General features: G+C 35.9%; 1 pseudogene; it reads left to right on the top strand.

The window, feature by feature from the left end:
- The first annotated feature begins 7,197 nt into the window (after window positions 1-7,197).
- Window positions 7,198-7,325, top strand: LOC118027141 (annotated as a pseudogene).
- Window positions 7,326-16,960: the final 9,635 nt, after the last annotated feature.

The following is a 16,960-nucleotide window of genomic DNA, read 5'->3' as shown; positions in this document are numbered from 1 at the left end:
GAGCGAGCATGAGAGGGGGGAGGGTCAGAGGGAGAAGCAGACTCCCCGCTGAGTGGGGAGCCCCATGCGGGACTCGATCCCCGGACTCCAGGATCATGACCTGAGCCGAAGGCAGTTGCTCAACCAATTGAGCCACCCAGGTTCCCCTCCAGTCCTCCTTTTAATTTTAAAATATCTGGCTTAACGGAAATCTTTATTAAGATTAGAATGCTGTCTTGTCTCCACTGGACTGAAATGTGCCTGACTTTTTATGGGTCTATCATTCAACAACAATGATGCCATTTGGTTGACCACACAGTGTAGATAATATTTTCCAAAATATTATGGAGATATTTTTTAAGGGTGTTACAAACATATAAAGATGCAGAGATAAATACCTTCTTTTTCCATATCATAAAATGAATTTTATATTTCTGAGTATAGAAAAGATTCATTTTATATCTGAAGCTATGTGGTTTTATTAAATCAAACACAAAAGTCATTGACATAGTTAATTTAAAATTCTTGTATTATAATGAGTCTTACTTTTAAAATTTCATATTACTTTCATGACAAGCATATCATAAGTGAATAGGAAATAAACTGAAGTACAAAATGGCTTCCATAGCTCTGGGACTATTGTGTCTGGACGTCTATCCTCCATCCTCTCTTCTCTATTCAAATAATTCAAAAATATACACCTCAGTTACCATGCAATATTATTAGAATATTATTGACTATGTTCCCTGTTCTGTACTTTTCATCTCCTTGACTTATTTAATTTACAACTGGAAGTTTATGTCTCTTAATCCCCTTCACCTCTTTCACCTGTCCCCCCACTCATCTCCTGTCTGACAAGCATCAGTTTGTTCTCTGACAGATGGTGACTACACTTGTGGTGAGAACTGAGTAATGCATAGAAGTGTTGAATCAGCATGTTGTACACCTAAAACTAATATAACATTGTATGTCAACTATATTTCAATTATAAGTGTTAAAAAAAGGAAAAGTAAACAAATGCACCTCAAGAAATATGGCTGAGAACTATGCTTTGTTCTGGGGAGAGAACAAGAAATAAGACTAAATTTTTCTCCTAAAGAATATCATAATACGGTGTTTTCATTTGTCTGTGAAATCCTTTGTGTACGTGGAAACCTACATGCCTATGAGTGAGGGGGACAATAAAAACAAAACAAAACAAAAAAACCAAAAATAAAGAGGCTAAAATGCATCATTTCAATCAAAGTCAGCAGAGGAAGAGTTTGATTCTAAATGCTAGAACTAGGGAAGTCTTTATGTTGGGTGTAACGTTTGAATGGAAACTTGAATCAGAAATAAAACATCTTTAGTTTGAGTAGGGTGAGAAGGATCAAGCAACAGCATGGTCAATAACCAGAGATGTGGAAATGCATAGTATTTTCAGGGGGGCTAGGAGCACTTTAAATGTAATATTTGAGGCAAGGATTGGCCATGCTACTAGAATTATTTGCTGAAGAATTTGATCTCTGTTTTCTAGGCAGTTGGGACCATGGGGATATATAAGACGGTAAGTGACAAAATCAGATCTGTGTTAGGGAGGAAAAATATGATGGAAACATAAAGGATGAATTGGAGAGAAAAGAATGAGTGACTTGGGAATAAATTAAATTACTCTTGCTATAATTCACATAGAAAAAAAATTATTGAGAAGTAGTTGAAGTCAGAATGGAATATTGAACCAAAAGATTCAATGTCATTTGTTTGAAAGTTTAATTCAGGTTTGTGGCTGAAATGGCACATCAATATGAAGACATATATTTGTTGCTTATAAATGTATCCTTTATTGTTAAATTTTATTTTATAATCTAATTTCAAATGTTTATAATTTATAATCAATTGACTGCATATTAATAATACATTGTTTTATTCAGTGTTGAATATATGATAAGATCTACATTAACAGTGTTAATGTAGTGTAATAATAGATTATTTCATAGATTAAAATAAGATCTTGTGGTTTATTTGTAAGATCTTACACACTAAAAATTGCATTTAGAATTAAGGTTGTCTTTTTGAATTACATGTGCGTCAGTCTGGCAGCTGAAATCAGCAATACATTTAGCCTTTCTTTTCATGCTTAGTCTTGAAAATCTAGCTTTCAACTGAAAATACGTTCCTGTTTAAATCCAGGATTTAGCATTCTTCTTCTCTGCAAATGGTCACTAACCTCTTAATCAAGGTAACATTTCCTCTTCACTTTGGTTCTTTGTTTTGCACCTGGTGAGGTTCACTGCTGACAGCAAAGCCAAATACAAAACCATCTGTCAGGCCCCAGGGGAGTTTGTTATTACTCACTGCATCCTCACGGTGTAGGGTCAATACTCCAACAAGATATGACTGAGTAAATAGGAAGAGAAATTGTCTCAAAGTAGAAAATACCAGCTGTCAATACAATCAATAACAAAAGACGAGGGAAGCAGTCTCAAGAGGCTGTGTTGCCACTTGGAAATTGATTCCTTTGCATCCTGAGGTGTTTTAACTGAAGAGTAACATTTGTTAGAAGTGGCATCATTTCATAGTATCTTTCCAGATATAGTTTATAGCCTCTCAATCACTTATTTCGGCATAGGTGGCAAATTATATTCAAAAGGAAGGAAAAATAAAAAGATTTGTCTTCGTATATGCTGCGTACTGTAGGTTTTGGGTATAATCAGTAGAACATTGTCTCATGAGATCATTAATTCTAAATGGAACCAAGTTAAGTGTTAAAAAGACTCCCAAGACTTAGGAAGGAGGGAGAGACATTACATAAACGGTAATAAATATTATTTTCTTTGTCCAGAAATACAATAACTTATTGCAGTATTTTAAGACAGTTTTCTAAGAAGAAATAATAAAAGCTACCCAGTATGGTTTTTTGAAGATTTATTTATTTATTTTAGAGAGAGAGGGCATGTGCACAAGGGGGGTTGGAGGGGTTGAGGGAGAGGGAAAAACAGACGCCCCCCTGAGTCAGGTGCCTACGATGGGGCTCCATGTGGGACCCGATCCCAGGGCTCTGGGATCATGACCTGAGCCATAGGCAGACGCTTAAATTACTGAGCCACCCAGCCACCCCTAGACTAAAATTTTTAACTTCTTTTCCTTTTCCTTTCTCCTTGTTCTTGACCATTTCTATACTACACAGTGAAATATGCATGATGGTAGGCATTTAAGTATGTTTTCTTCACTGCTGCATTTTCCACTTTTACAATATTACCTGACAGATAATATACTCTTAATAACTATATGTTGACTGAATGAATAAATGGAAGCTTAGAGCATCCAGAAATGAAATTTGATATATAAAGGAAGTTTAATAGAACAGTTTACAGCCTGAAATAATAATATAATGAAGGTAGATGCAAGGAAGAAATTTTGATCCTTATCTCATGCCAAACACCAAATTTAACTCTAGGTGAATTACTCGGTTCATATAGAAAAAGAACAAAAAAAATAGAGAAATGTTCTTAAAATGTCTAGCTAAGGATAATTATTTTTTTTATTCAAGAAGGCAAATGTAGGCACTTGAAATAAAAATGTTATAAAGAAATTTAAAATAACGTAGAAGAAAATACTGATTGATTTGATTATATGAAATATGTACCAAATCTGTGTGTATATGTGGGTATATATAATATACACATATGTATTCATAATTCAAATTAAAACTGGATAAAAGTTCAATAACTTAAGGAAGACACTAAATGCCAAGAGATGAACTGGTAATAGACAGCAATTAATAAACAGGTTAGAAATACGTTTATAAAATAATCTCAGCAAGGAGTTGGTCAGGATGTAAATTTTTGGAATGGCTTTTTTTTTTTTTAAGAGTTTATTTATTTATTTGAGAGAAAATGAGAGAGAGCACATGAGAGGGGGGAGGGTCAGAGGGAGAAGCAGACTCCCTGCTGAGCAGGGAGCCCAATGCGGGACTCGATCCAGGGACTCCAGGATCATGACCTGAGCCGAAGGTAGTCGCTTAACCAACTGAGCCACCCAGGCGCCCGGAATGGCTTTTTGAAAAATAAATTATTTATCCTTATTATAAGACCATTTCATAGTATTCTTTTTTTTTTTTTTTTAAGATTTTATTTATTTATTTGAGAGAGAGAATGAGAGAGAGAGCACATGAGAGAGGGGAGGGTCAGAGGGAGAAGCAGACTCCCCGCTGAGCAGGGAGCCCGATGTGGGACTCAATCCTGGGACTCCAGGATCATGACCTGAGCCGAAGGCAGTCGCTTAACCAACTGAGCCACCAGGTGCCCCCGTTTCATAGTATTCTTACCAGTACTAAATTCTTCCAGAAAAACAAAGCAGGATCACACGTGCACACACAGGCACACACTCACACACACAGATTTTTATCTGAAAGTAAAAATAAATTATCCAATTACTTTAATGAGCATTTCAATTATTACAGGAGTATACTATTTTCTATTTTTGTTATTCATTTCTGTTTTCTATTTTGCAAATTATCTTCTTAATATCCAAGATTGTCAAACTCTATCTTGAGTCTTTGTCTTTCTTACTAGGTCAAGAGTTACATTTGTAGCAGTTGGCTTGGTGTCATTCCTCAAATGGGCCCATGACATCTCAAACAAAACATGTTGGAAAACTGAAATCATTGTTTACCGTCAATGTTGTTTGCTCTATTTTTGAAACTTGACTTAAGCAGATCATCATTTTTAGTTATTCTTGTTTGCAACCTGGAGTGGTGATTCACCCCTCCCCCCTCTGCTACATAAATAAGCTAGCATATCCTGTCTCTTCTGCTAAGCGTGATCTCATCTGCCCACATACCTGCCTTGGTTCTTTTGCAGCTTGTCATTACCTTGAGGATTCTCTTGGTTACTTGAAAGGTCTTCCTTATTCATAACTGCTCTAGTTCTGCTTTGTCCTACATACATTTGCCAGAATAATGCTCCTAAAGGGCACATTTGATCATTTCCTGCTCTTGTTCCTAAACCTTCAAAATTATTTTATTCTCTAACTCTAACCCTCAATGTGCCATACTTATGACAGCAGTTGCCAACCTCAAACCTCAAGAACATACCAGATTCTACTCTCAAATGCAGTTAATTGGTTGTAGAGGAGTATCTGTGTGTGTGTGTGTGTGTCTGTGTGTCTGTGTGTCTGTGTGTGTCTGTGTCTGTGTGGTTTGTCTTTTTGATGTTTGGTGATCTCAATAAAAATCTTAAAATGTTAGGGTTATGTTTAGGGTTTGGATTAGGGTTAAGGTTAGGATTCTCCAAGTGCATTTGCATCTGCTTACCATTTGGAGGTCTCTCTGTTAGGGACCTAGTCTCCTTTGTTAGATTTATTTTCTGTTCTTTCTCTTCTCAAACCACAGTCTCCTCCATGGAACTTTAATATCTGCTGTTTAATATATATAACAATCACTGACTTTGGCAAAAATTTAGAAATGCTGTTTTCTGGGTTTATATTTTTAATGTTAAAAACTATTTGATCCTACTATGCATTCAGCTCTGGAATCTTTTTTTTTTTTTTTTTTTTTTTTTTTAATTTTATTATGTTATGTTAGTCACCATACAATACATCATTGGTTTTTGATGTGGTGATCCACGATCCATTGTTTTCAGCTCTGGAATCTTAATTGGTTCTGCAGGCAGCTCTGGGGCCACAGGAACCAGGGGGTCTTCCTCTGGACAACTGACCTAATCAACATTCTGAGGAAAATGGAACTCGGGCTGCCCCCTGACATTTTCAGGACCTAGAGCACAAGTCCATATGGAAGCTCACATATAGTTCTATGGCCTTGATTATTAATTTGGATCACAAAGTTTATGTGGGTCTTGCTCTTTAAATTGTCTCATTTCTTCATTTAGGTTTTTCTCCCTTGAATTGAACTTTCATATTTTCTTACTATCAGAAGCATTATTCTTTCATGACTTAGTCATAATGACGTGTAGGATTAAAAATAACATATGTTGGGGCGCCTGGGTGGCTCAGTTGGTTAAGTGTCTGCCTTTGACTCAGGTCATGATCCCGGGGTTCTGGGATAGAGCCCTGCATCAGACTCCCTGCTCAGTGGAGGACCTGTTTCTACCTCTCCCTCTGCCTGTGTTTGCCTGCTCTCTATCAAATAAATAAATAAAAATCTTAAAAAAAATTAACATGTGTCCATTATTTCAACTTTGAATAAGTATTTATGAAAATGTAAATTAAAGTAAATGAAATATATATAATGAAAAATATTTTAGTTGTACTTTTAGTTGTCATTTACCTGTTAAATTATTAAAATTAAAATTATCATTTAAAAATAAAAAGCATGATACAACAAAATTAAAATGGCAAAAATTTTGCATAAGACTATTTTTATTTTATACATTCAATTAAATATCATTAAACATGTTAGAAAAGTAGAACTACTTCCAATTCTATGCCCTAAAGTTATCCGGTTACTTTATAAAGAATGGGGATATACTTCATGAATGTTATCTTTACAGCACATATACAATTTCAAGAGAAAGAAGAATTGTTTAATATTATAAATGTATATCAACTTCCATTTGCCACTGTTGTGAAAATCATTTCTAATTCATGAGTTTCTCTATCACAAATCACAAATGGGAACATCAAGACAAGCAAGAAAACAGATGTTTAGAGCTACTGGGAATCAATACCTAATTATGAAAGAATCTATTGCATTCTTGTTGTCTGAGAAGAAGGATTTGACAGATTAATTAATTTGTCTTTCCTCTTATCTAAGCACATCCATCACTCAAATCCTATATACATTCTGTATCAATATCTATCTTGAACATTGGCAGGAATACAATATACAAACTTCATGGCACCCAGATGGAAGTTGTATTTTATCTTGAGGTCATAAGGCTCTTGTCCTATATTGAGGACTGTTTCCTTATGACCTGGAAAGTGTTATCACTAGAGTGGGTGTTTAAATTTTACAGATGGTGCTCTATGAAGTGCTGAGTGCTAGACTCTCAATGAGGCTCTTGTGTATTCTTTCAAAAATGTATCTTTCTATTGGTGCTTGTAAAATGTGCCCCCAAAATGCTGGTCCTCTCTTGCTGGGGTGTGAAAACAGTATCAATCCAATTCATAGGTTTCACATAATCTTTGGATTATATGCTAATTTTTCATGATAACTTCATGACCTTCATGAGTTCTAAATTATATAAGGAAAAAAATTCTTATTTTAAAATAAATCTTGGCAGCTTTGCGCAGTGGCAGTATCGTAGCCAATGAGGTTTGTCCGAGGTGCGATTATTGCTAATTAAAATAAATCTTGGCAGAAGTAGCTAAAAAGTAGCCTTAGCTTTTCCTGATAAAGAACCAGTGTTATTTATTATGGCCAGGTTGTCAAAAAGTATGTATGTATGTATCAGTTACTTAAGTTTCCATTGATTTGAACTTCTTTAGTTCTTATGCTCAGTAAATCCAATCCCTCCAAATTCTAACTTCCATCTTTACCATTTTGGAGTCCACATTCCATGACCCATTTCCAAAAGTAAATCTTGTGAGCATTTTAATTCCTTTGCTTTTTTCTACCTCTATCAGTCTTATCCCTGGAGAAAACCCAGCTGACATTCTCCTCCTGGTATGCTTGTAAGTGGTAAACACCTAGGAAAACAACAACAAAATGGAAAGTTAACCAAGCTTACTTTATTTATTTTTATTTTTTTTTATTTTTATTTTTTTGAAAGAGAGAGAGAGAACAAGTGCAAGTGTGGGCGGGGCAGAGGGAGAGAGAGAATCTTATGCTGGCTCCCTGCCCAGCACACAGCCTGATGGGGGGCTCCATCTCAAGACCCTGAGATCATGACCTAAGCTGAAATCAAGAGTTGGACACTTAACTACGTCACCCAGGGGCCCCCAAGCTTACTTTATATTAACAACCAGAAATGTCAAATCAGCAAACAACATTGCCCATTAATGCTCCACATTACCCTTATGTGTTTACTTCCTCACTCTCCAAAGCTACTGGTTTACATTCAGCACAGAGTCTGCTTGAGAGTCTCTCTCCCTCTTCCTCTGGCCCTCTTGTGTGTGCTCTCTCTTTCTAAGCTAAATAAATAAATTTAAAAAAAAGAAGAAATCCAGAATTTCAGACCCTGCCTCAGATCTACTTAATTGGAATCTGATTTTTAACAACATCCATCCTCCATGCAATTTATGTGCACATTAAAGTTTGAGAAGCCCTGATCTATGTAATCTAACTTTTGCCTATCTCTCTGGGCTCATTTATTAGACTTCACCTGTGGCCCATGATGACCTTCCTTTCCCTTAAATCACCACATTCTTTCTCTACTTTGATTCTTTGTAGTGGTTGCATTCACCGTCTCATGATGCTTTCCCCTAATTATCAGTGGCTGGATCCTCATTCCCATTCAGGGGTTTGGCTGAGTGTTATCTCCTGAGACTGCTGGGATACAATTTTAAATGGGTCTCTCAGGGTTCTGCAAGTCTTGTCTTCAATTTTCTTCCCCTCTACCTTCTCAAAGATGTTTGTGTAGTAAACGACTGTGCAATTACAGAGAGTGCGCTCCATTCTGGAGCAGAAGACAGGTTTGTTCCCTGTCCGGGAGGCAAATAAAAGTAATGTCTCTCTCTGTGCAGAAGTTGGAAAGATTCACTAGAAGCCCACTTTTAAAAATTGGGGTTTCTCAAGCTTAATTCATCTGTGCCACAAACCCACTGTTAGCATAGCATCCGATTGGGCATGGTTACGCCTCAAACCTTCTCGGACTTGGGGGCAAAAGGAACTGATTAAACATGAAGCTTATGCTGTCTATTGTGCTATGAGTAACAAAACCCTTTGCCTTCTCCCTTTATCCACAACTGTGGGCTGAAACAAATGGACTTTGGAAAAAAGGAGAAAACTAATAGGGGATACACAAGTTCTGTTAAGGAAGTGGAGCCCTGAAACTAAGGTGGCCAGTGAAAAAGTGAAACATCATTTCCACACAGCAATACTAATGTAACTGCCGGAAAAAGTTAAGATAGAGTACTTGGGAGTTACCTTTCCTTCTTTTCCTTTTAGAACATTTCAAATGGTTTTGAACAGTTAAACCACACTGTTTTGATTCTTCTTCTTTTTTTTTTCATCCTCCACTATTGAAACTAAACTAAAACACTTAGGTGAACCACATCAGAGTATGGAATGTACAAAAACACCAATCAGTTTTTACCTCATTACTGCTGCCTGAACAGCTTCATGGTTCTGGAAAAAAACAAAAACAAAACAAAAACAGAACTGCAACTCTTTATTCTTTAATGGGTTCTAAATGCTTGGGAGAAAAATTTATAATGAATTATGTATTCCTCTGCATGGCCAAACTCTGAACTTTTGGATATGAAAACCTCATTATTTCAATATCTTAATTAACAGCATCCCTCAAGTATAAACAGCAACCGTTATTAAATTCATATTGCTACTCAATTCCTACAATATAATTTAAAACACATTCATTTAACTAGCATTTCTGACAAATTTATTATATTTATTAGGTCTTTAAAGAATTGCAGCAAGATAATGTGAGAAAACCCACATCAGGAGAATTATTCATAGAGAACTACTAGACAATAAATATGACAGGGATTGCTAGTTATTGTGTTAAACTTAATGTTCCTTGTTAACATGGTGTCAAATTGTATATTGTTATTTTGTTTCATATACATTGACCACCATTAAAAATAAAGTCATTGCAGGAAAAAACTAAATGTAGCTGAACTTATAAAATAAAGAGAGGAAAATGGTTTATTCACATTATCTTGTCACTTAAATTTCCAGTATTCTCAATGTGAGTCATCAGTAAGATATATCTAACAAACATGCTACTAAAATCTCAAAGTAGTGTGATAGAAGTCAAGCATCTAGAACGAGGGAGGTTTTAATTCTGTTCTGCTCTTTACTGGCCAGACCACACATGCTAATTTATTCAGCTATAGACCTATATTTTAAGAAATATGATGACATCTTAGAGAATACTGAAAAAGGCAAGAATATTCAAAATCTTCAAAGATTGGGTAATGGAATTAAGAATATGCATCCTATACAAGAGAAAGCTCACAGTTACCTTCAACTCCATGTGGATAATTGTCATGAGGAAGCTGACTTGTTTTGTACTCCTGGCTGGAATTTCTGAGTTGTTGACAGGACAGTAAGGGGAAAAAAAAAAAAAATTGCAAGATTAACATTTTATCAGAGACTTAAATAAAGTGATGTAACAGGCCCTATCAAGATCTGGATGATCAAGAACACTACAAGATACGGGCACAGCAACCGCAGAATAGGGAGGCTAAAATGAGAATAAGGAAGTGAGAAAAAAGCAAGATTTTATACACACAAAATATGCTATGCATATACGACTGTGTCAACATTACATCAAGGAAATAATTATGAATTTATGCTCTTAAAATCCCTTTGTCAAAGGAGCATTCTAGGCACTCATATGTCATTTATATGATGGATAATGATTCTAAATCTAACTTTTTAAAATTTTGATTTAGTAAGAAAAACTGCTTCTTCAGATTTATTTCCAAACTACATTATTGTCAAAAAACAGTAATAATCAGTTTAACTGAAAGTTACATGGACTGACACTCAGAAATGTTTTTCCATAACAATTTAGGAAAAATAATTATAACACAGGGGCCCTGAGTAGCTCAGTCAGTTAAGCATCTGCCTTCAGCTCAGGTCGTGATCCCAGGGTCATGGGTTCAAGCCCACATCTGGCTCCCTGCTCAGTGGGGAGCCTGCTTTTCCCTTCCCCTCTCCCCCTCACCCCCACTCATTCTCTCTTTCTCAAGTAAATAAATAAAATCTTTTAAAAAATGATTATAACATAAATTTATGCTCTGTGTATATAAGCAGGACTTTGAAAGTCTTAACAGTAAAAGTATCAGCTGGCTATTCAAAGGCAAATTATCTGCATTGCATTTTATCTTCAAATACTTCTTTTGTCAAGTTCTGGTGACATGTTATCACTGATTCAGGATAATTTCCTTCTACAGATGTCAATCATATTTTATGGTCCCAATAGTATTTTTCTTGGTTATAATTTCTGATAAAGAGAATCTTAAAAATTCAATGTTAGGTCATTGTCATCTTGTGAGAATTGTATTTAAAATTTTGAAAAACCAGGGGCACCTGGGTGGCTCAGTTGTTAGTCATCTGCTTTCGGCTCAGGTCATGATCCCAGGGTTCTGGGATCTAGCCCTGCATCGGTCTCTGCGCTACACGGGAAGCCTGCTTCTCCCTCTCCTGCTCCCCCTGCTTATGTTCCCTCTCTCGCTGTGTCTCTCTCTGTCAAATAAATAAATAAAATATTTAATAAAAAAATAAATAAATAAAAATAAATAAAATTTTGAAAAACCAGGAAACACACCAATAGACATTGCACAACTTTTAAAAGTTGAGTTGAAGAGTAAGAGTTGGAACTAAAGTCTTCTAGCTCAGGGTTATTTATACTTTTAGACAAGCACTTTTCCTAAAAAAGGTCTTACTGCCAAGTTGAAGAAACTGGTCAATTAATAATAATGGCAAGCTTAACAAATAACACTAAATTATGCTAACATATACAACCTAATATATTCCTCCTCAAATTTTCAGTAGGATTTGACTGTGTAACTTTCTCTTCTATTTGAAATTATGTTCTCAGTTTTCAAGGTCTTAGGTATTCAACAGTCTTCTTCTGATTTATTTTTTTCCAATTTCTCTTACTCTTTCATCTTTTTAATCTCCCACTGGAGGGTTTTAGACTTGCTTTTCAGAATGCACCCACTTCTTTAAAAATGCATTTTTCACATGGAACAATTCTCTAGTATTTATTTCCAAGACTGACTGATTCTTCACAATTCAGACTTTACTCTGATTAGAGTAGATCTTTTGGAAAGGTATGTGTGGGATGGAAACTAGAGAAGCCTGGAAACATTTGCAAAAACACTGTTGAAAATTTGCTAAGTCAAACAAAGTTGAATTAATAGAAATGTTTATCAGAATTGAAGAACTGATATTGTTTAACTACTACGGCTATGGGATAAAACTAATTTCTGTTTCAAGACATTTTTACTTCAATTTTTTTTTAAATTTCAAGATGTAGGGGCACCTGGGTGGCTCAATTGTTAAGCATCTGCCTTCAGCTCAGGTCATGATCCCAGGGTCCTGGGATCGAGCCCTGCATCGGGCTCCCTGCTTGGCGGGAATCCTTCTTCTCCCTCTCCCACTACCCTTGCATGTGCTCCTTCTCTCCCTGTCTCTATCACTCTCTCTGTCAAATAGAAAAAACAAAAATTCAAGATGTTTTCAAGGCTCTTTATTTAAATTGTTAAAATATTAAGGTAAGAGAATAGAGAAAATAAGACATTAGCAGAAGATGAAGTAAGAGTTACTGTCACTAAGGGGGAAGGACAAAAAAGCAGCAATATATAAGATCCATAAAAGCAGCAAAATGGTCTATTTGTTTTATTTCCATAACCCCAGCACCTACAAAAATGTCTATTGTACTCTAGTTGTTCACTAACATTTGTTTTAAAAGATGAATGAATGATCCAATAAAAGCTTACTAACATAGAAAGTATATATATCATATATTTCTACTTTCCAGAACAGTGGTTCTCAAACTTTTCACGCTTAAAAATATTTTAAACTTAAAAAAAAAAATCTTGAGAACAGGGATGCCTGGATGGTGCAGTTGGTTAAGCATCCAGCTCTTGGTTTTCAGCTCAGGTCATGCTCTCAGTGTCGTGAGATAGAGCGTGGAGCTGCACTCTGTGTTGAGTGTGGAGTGTGCTTAATACTCCCTTTGGGGAGCCAGGGTGGCTCAGTTGGTTAAGCGTCTACCTTCAACTTGGGTCATGATCTCAGGGTCCCGGAATGAAGCCCCATATCAGGCCCTCTGCTCAGTGGGGGTCTGCTTCTCCCTCTGCCACTAACTCTGCTTGTGCTTTCTCATGCTCTCTCTGTGTGTGTCAAATAAATAAAATCTTTTTTAAAAAAATACTCTCTCCCTTTCCCTTTGCCCTTTCCCCCACACTCTCTCTCTCTAAAATAAGTAAATAAATCTTAAAAAAAATGTTGAGGACTGAAAAGGGCTTTTATGTATATGTAGTATGAGGTTATCTACTGTCCTACAAAGAATGATATTAAGAATATGTATATAATAAATCTTTATAAAATAACAATAACGAAACTGTTGATATAAATTTTTTGTGAAAAATATTTTCCAATGCAAGAAATTAGTGAGGAAGTTGATTGTTCTATATTTTTCAATATTTTAATGTATATCTTTCCAGTTAATTGTAAATATTCTTCTTTGATGCTATTCCAAAACATAACAAGTAGCTGTTCCTTAAAAGTCAGTTTCAATGTGGACTCTGAAACCTTATCAGGAGCTTTTGTAGTGTGTGACATTAAAATCCACTGGACGTACTTGCATTTTGAGTGAACATTTTAACCATGCATGATTTTTTAACATGTGTATTGATATATTGATAGTATATTGATCGTTTGGAAAGTATTGATTTTTGGATTATTAAAAACATTTCTGAATACTTCCACTGAAGGCAACAATTGTACGTAGATATATAACATATTTTTTGCATATTTTCACTGAACGTATTTTCACACATTATATTAAAAAGGCATACCCACTTAAGCCAATATTGAATAATATTTCTATATCTTCATTGAACATGAGAACTATTTGCTTTTTTACAGTGAGCACTTGCTGATGAAAAACACATTGATTACTAGAAGTGCTCGGTGCTGCTTTCTTGATTCATGCTCAGGCACCAGCAGTTCTAATCACCATTGAGTTTGCAACTTAAGTGCACAAATGAGCACACTGAAAAAAAGCAAATAACATTCTAGTATTATTATGAAGTTAGTTTCGATCTCAGGGACCTCCTGAAAGCATTGTGGGGTCCCCACACAAATATATGAATCCCGCTTTGCAAACTGCTGTTCTACAAGGTCATTGCATTCGATTTCATTTTCTCTAAATACAGTCCAGTAAAAATTAGTTTCTGAGTGTATTTTTTCTACGTGCTATTATTAATTTTTGTAACTGTAAATAACTGTCAAATTCTATGACTACAAACAAAACAAAATAGCATCTGGAAAAAGCTTAAATTTGTGAAAGAACATGTGTTTTCAGCTTCTTGACCAGATTGGACTGATACTGATTGTTTTCTGTTTATGTCGAAGGCAATGTTTTATGCTAGTTTGGATTTATTCTTTCAGGCTCATTTATTGTGCCATCCATGATTTTGTTACAGCACTGATCCCTTGTTATCAGCTACAATTCTAGTATTGACAGGCAAAAATAAACTATCTACAGAACATCAGTTAATACATACGCCTGGGGAATATTCAGGCCTGGTCTTTATGAAGCATTATGACATATTAAGTAATATTATTGATCTTTTATTGACTATTATTATTTTTTTAAGGAATTAAAAAAATATTCTATTTATTTATTTGAGGGAGAGAGAGAGAAAGAGCACAAGCAGGGGGAGCGGTAGGCAGGGGAAGAGGGAGAATCAGGCTCCTCGCTGAACAGGAAGCCTGATTCGGGGCTTGATCCCAGGACCCTGGGATCATGACCTGAGCCAAAGGCAGCTGCTTAACTGACTGAACCACCCAGGTGCCCCCATTCTTAATTTATTTTTAAAGATTTTATTTATTTATTTGACAGAGAGAGACACAGAGAGAGAGGAAACACAAGCAGGGGGAGTGGGAGAGGGAGAAGCAGGCTCCCTGTGGAGCAGGAAGCCGGGTGCTGGGCTCAATCCCAGGACCCTGAGATCATGACCTGAGCCGAAGGCAGACGCTTACAACCGGCTGAGCCACCCAGGTGCCCCTCTTATTGACTGTTATTAATTAAAATTAATGCATTGGCTGTGTTCACGAGAGATTATTTTTTGAATTATTGTATCATTGTGATTGGCCTAGTTTGAGCTACATGACCGTCTTTTAATTAGGAAAAGGCATATTATCTGATAAATATTATCCGTGGAGAAAGCATAAATCTCTAGGGAATGGTGATACTGTCAGAAAAAGGAAAATAGTTGGCTTTGGCCTGAGTTATGAAACAGATGACTCAACTCTGTAATTTACAAGCATTGGATATCTAGGCCCTAATATCTTGGATATCAGGTCCAGTGAGCCAGGAAACAAGAATTCCAAGAAGATCCCTCTAGGAGACTCACTCTGTGGATTGCTATCTAAGTGACAAAGAGAATGGAAAAGTTGGGGTACATTCACCACTGTAGAGCTTGTGTGAGGGTATATAAAAACATAAGCTTTATTTCAGAAAATTATAATTTTCTGTTTCTGTAATTATAATATAATTAAAAATTTAGAATATGAATTCTTGAGTGAATTAATACAGTTCAAGATATACTGCATCTGTAATATTCCAAACAATTCTAAGAATTCATTGACGTAAGTGAATTATCTGTATATGGCAAAAACAAATTAAAAAAAAATCACTGTCCCCTTTTCTAATATCAATTTATGGATATAGTCTGGGATATTGGTACACAAACCAATTTCTCTGTGAAAATAGAGAAATTCATCAGTGGGATTTGTGATGGCTTCGCAATGTGTCAACTTGGAGGAGCTAAATTACATTTCCCAGAATCTTTATCAATGTGTTTTCCAGTTAGCCTGGGCCTTGAGAGATTCTGTTGGAGATTTAAAGGGCAAAAGTGAAAGAGCAGCCATTTAGCATACTTCCTAAAGTTTGTTTTCCTGAAATGGCAGATGAGCATACAACTATTCCATATTCCCCTGCATCCTTCTTCAGCTTTTTTGAATCGTGTGCCATGTCTATGTGTTTTCCTTCATGATGAAGGGCCCCCTTGCCTTCTATCAATGTCAGAGGCAATTAAGAACTGACACAGATTTCTGTCTGTAGTCATGGGCTCCAGCTCATGTTTGTGAGTACCAGCTTATTCTTTCTCTCCCCATCTTCCAGCCATCTTCCTTTCCTTACTGCCTGCTGTTCCCTGGCTTCAAGCTCCAACATCAGACTTGCCAACGGGTTTACAAAAACTGCTTAACCAGCTCCCATACTCCCGCAAGGTCAAATATCTGTATGGTACAACTGCGGTTACTTTCACATATAACCAAAATTTGGGGGAGGATAAAATAAAATCTAAATTCACTTTGTTCCTAGTACGTTAAGAGAAAGTTTTTGTAAAGTATTTTCTCAAATTTTTCAGGTTTGTATATGTGGAAGCCAATAATGGAATTGAAGAATTAGCAGAATTTGCACAATTTTTTAGAAAGTGTGTTCACCTATGTAAAATGCACTTTGGAAAATTTAGAGAGAAGGACTTTACACTCAACAACAACCATCTGTGGAGGGAAGGTGACAACATTGGGAAAAATTTCCTTTGAGAGATAAGTTGATTTATTTCATCACCTTAGGCCAGAAGAAGCACAGCAACAAAAATGGAGACTTTATCTATTGTTCTCACCAGCTTCTAACTTATTACATTACTGACATTTTCATCATGCTGTTGTATCTCTCTCTGACAGAATGTAAGTTTTCTGAAGCTAGACTATTTTACTGTTTTGTTAATTAAACACCCAGGTACAAATTAAGTGCTTAGTAAGTATTAGAATGATGAAGGAATAAATGAATGAGTAAATATGTGAATGATTGGAGTCCCTTCTTTTCCTCAGACTATTTGTGATCCAATGGGAAAGAAACTCTATGTAATTAAAACAAAATCAGCCTTGCTGCTCTTAACTTCATAAGAATTGTCATAGCATATGAACACAACATAAATGTGCCGCTCACGGTGTTCAAGAAGAACATGACTGAGGAAAAACAAAACGATACAACATGACCCCTTCGTTCCTGTAGACTGAATGTTGATATTACCCAAAATTCATATTTTGAAACCTAATGTCCAATGTGAAGTTATTAAGAGGTGAGCCTTCAGAGAGTGGCTAGGTCATGAG

The sequence above is a fragment of the Mirounga leonina genome, unplaced genomic scaffold, assembly GCF_011800145.1.
Source record: "Mirounga leonina isolate KUSES-001 unplaced genomic scaffold, KU_Mleo_1.0 Mir_357, whole genome shotgun sequence".
Lineage (NCBI taxonomy): Eukaryota > Metazoa > Chordata > Mammalia > Carnivora > Phocidae > Mirounga > Mirounga leonina.
The sequence above is the reverse complement of the archived record's forward strand: the minus strand, read 5'-3'. Positions and strand labels throughout refer to the sequence as shown.